Source organism: Hyla sarda, chromosome 3 (genome assembly GCF_029499605.1).
Source record: "Hyla sarda isolate aHylSar1 chromosome 3, aHylSar1.hap1, whole genome shotgun sequence".
Lineage (NCBI taxonomy): Eukaryota > Metazoa > Chordata > Amphibia > Anura > Hylidae > Hyla > Hyla sarda.
Window position 1 is genome coordinate 222,846,168 of NC_079191.1, and position 3,584 is coordinate 222,849,751.

The window sequence follows — 3,584 nt, forward strand, 5'->3', positions numbered from 1 at the left end:
GTTAGCTGCACTCAAGAAACTCGCTGAGGATCCACGGTTCAGCAGTTTTACGTTTGTTTGTATACTTTATATGAATGTGTGGTTATTTTTACTGTGATACTTCATGCCTCTCTAATTGACTGTGCCTCATGGTGATGCCATTTCTGCCTCCCTCTCTGCCCCTTATTTGAGGCAAGATGGTGCTAGTCTACCCTTCCTACCTCTTATTTCCTCATGTTTCTCTTACTTTTCCCCATTCCCGTGGGCGAAGACTGCTTACTGAAATACAGCTTCTTCTCAAGGACTATGATAACCCTCTGATTTCATGGATTGGGAGGCGCAACGTCTTACAGACGTGTGTGGTCCCTAAAATATTGTATAAACTTCAAATGATCCTTATTGCCCTTCCCCCATCCTTCTTTTCTTCTATATGAAGGATGTTCTCTTTATATCTATGGCGCTACTAAAAACCTTGGATGGCACATACTTTCCTCACAAGGCCAGTGAGCAGAGACGGTATAGGCATACCTGACATACATTCACTCTACAGAGGCATTCAGCTTCGTAGATGGTGTACTTGCTCTTCCCCCTTCTACTGTCTCCGCTTCTACGTACTCCAACTCTGAACTAGCATGGTCCCAGTGGGCGTTTAGTCCTCATTTTCTTCAACATCTTTGGCTAACTAGAAGGAGGCGTTCCTCCCACTTGGACTCATCTCTCTCTCGAGCATTTTTCATGTCTGGTCCTCTCTCTCTTCTACACTGTCTGCTCCTATATCTCCCCTGTTACCTTCTGCGTTCATTCTGCGTTCACCAACATATGCCTCTATTTGGGCTAAGCTCTCTCATATTCGTGTTAATCAGCTGCTTCAGGGCGGGGGGTTCCGGCAGGCGACCAGTTACAATCCTTCCTCCCTACTACTTGTTTGTCTTTCTTGCATATCTGACTCATGCAACTCTGTTGTACACTGTTTCTGTCCAAGGTGGGTGCTTTGAGAGGCTTGACAGACTTTGAAACCCTTTTAGTTACTCCTCCTCAAAGTTCCCATAAACTGTCTTTTGCGAGGAAGTTGTGTTCTGAACCAACACACTCTTCCCAATCGGGCTATATAGCCTCTTGGGAAAAGGAGCTGGACATTCAGCTTTCCGGTTTGGAGACTGAATACATTCTGTCTCACTCCCAGGGCTATTCTAGATGCATACGCCTGAGAGCGTCCCACTTTAAGCTGTTGGCCAGGTGGTACAGGACGCCTGAGTTTCTGCATGCCCATGGTTTATCTCCCTCTAGCTCCTGTTGGTGTTGCGGGACGCAGGTGGGAAGCTTCACGCACATCTGGTGGACCTACCCCGTCATTGCACCTTTCTGGAGGGACCTGGAGGTATCCATTAACTCTTTTCTACCCACACCGATTACTCTTGACCCCGCTATGGTGCTCCTGGGACGGCCATCCCAACATTTTCGCCCTCATAAAGATGCCTTACTTGCACATCTATTGGCAGCAGCTAAATCACTGATTCCACTAAAATGGCTTAGCCAGAACCCCTTGACTGTCACCGAATTGATATCTAAAGTAGACAAGTTGTGCAGATTTGAAGAGATGTCCAGCAGATCTGACAGATCCGATGACATCTTCCTGCGTACCTGGGAGCCCTGACTGGGGTTTATTGGTCGCCGGGGAGGTGTCTGAGGCTTCCCATCTATATGTGCCCCCATATCTTTATACCCTCATATTCATGTCAGTTTTAAAGGGGTATTCCAGGCAAAAACTTTTTTTTATATATCAACTGGCTCCAGGAGCTGTGCATGATGGGAGAATATCCCCATAGGAGCTGGACAGCTCCCAGGACGTGAGTCATCAAAAAGCAGTTAGACAGAAAACAGCAGCTCAACTTCAGAAGCTAATAACTATTGGAAGGATTAAGATTTTTTAATAGAAGTAATTTACAAATCTGTTTAACTTTCCGGAGCCAGTTGATATATAAAAAAAAAAGTTTTGGCCTGGAATACCCCTTTAATTGCTGAGTCCTCTCTTCATGGGATAGGAACGCTGTTGTTATTTATTTATTTCTGTATTGTCTGTAAGAGTGGGTATTACCCTCCTAATATACCCACAGGTGACTTTTCTGTATTTCCATCCGACATCCTCCTCTCCCTCTCACCCTCTCCCCCCCCCGCACTCACTACTGGCAGAGCTCCCTGCTCGGGGGCGCTCTGCTCCCTGCTAGCAGCGCTTTATTATTGTTATTGCTCTGGTTTCCCCAGGTAACACTTGCTTATATTTGTTATGGTGTGAAAACCTTTGTTTATGTTGCTTGACCTCTGATGAGGTTTGTTTGTATTTATGTTTAACCAATAAAAACTTAATTGATTAAAAAAAAATCTTAATCCTTCCAGTACTTCTCCATAGGAAGTTCTTTTCTTTTTAAATTTCTTTTCTGTCTGACCACAGTGCTCTCTGCTGATACCTCTGTCCATGTCAGGAACTGTCCGGAGCAGGATAGGTTTTCTATGGGGATTTGCTCCTGCTCTGGACAGTTCCTGACATGGACAGCGGTGTCAGCAGAGAGCACTGTGGTCAGACAGAAAATAAATTAAAGGGGTACTCCGGTGAAAACTTTTTTTTTTTAAATCAACTGGTGCCAGAAAGTTAAACAGATTTGTAAATTACTTCTATTAAACAATCTTAATCCTTCCTGTACTTATTAGCTGCTGAATACTACAGTGGAAATTCTTTTCCGTTTGAAACACAGAGCTGTCTGCTGACATCATGAGCACAGTGCTCTCTGCTGACATCTCTGTCCATTTTAGGAACTGTCCACGGTAAAAGGAAATCCCCATAGCAAACATATGCTGTTCTGGACAGTTCATAAAATGGACAGAGATGTCAGCAGAGAGCACTGTGCTCGTGATGTCAGCAGACAGTTCTGTGTTTCAAAAAGAAAAGAATTTCCGCTGTAGTATTCAGCAGCTTATAAGTACAAGAAGGATTAAGATTTTTTAATAGAAGTAATTTACAAATCTGTTTAACTTTCTGGCACCAGCTGATTTTTTTAAAAAAAGTTTTTCACCGGAGTACCCCTTTAAAAAATGAAAACAACTTCCTTTGGAGCATACAGCAGTTGATAAGTACTCTAAGCATTTAGAGATCTCTGAGGAAGGAAAGCGTTCTTTCTGAAACACGTCAGATACCTTTTTGGCCCATTCTGCGTTCAGTAGTGACGTCACTGACTAACATCAACACCAAAATCTTTTGGGGGTCATAGTACTTTTTTGCACGAACAGGGAAACGAACCAGTGAGACGCTTGCTGCCGGAGCAGTTCTCCCGGTGCACGGCTCCCTGCCACGTCGGAACTCCGTACCTGTCCAGCATATACCGGTAACCGGAAACACACTGGAATACAGTAAAAGACTACAACCCGATACCAAAAGAAAAATGTACAACCATCAGCTATTTCGGGGTAGAGTAACATCTATGGACATATGTTTTACTAGATACCATAATAACAGTGCTGCACCTTGGACTAACGGAACATATGTTTAAAGGGGTTCAAATCTATGTGGAAATAGTAGGTATACTTGGGAGTGGAGGAGGATACTAATGGTT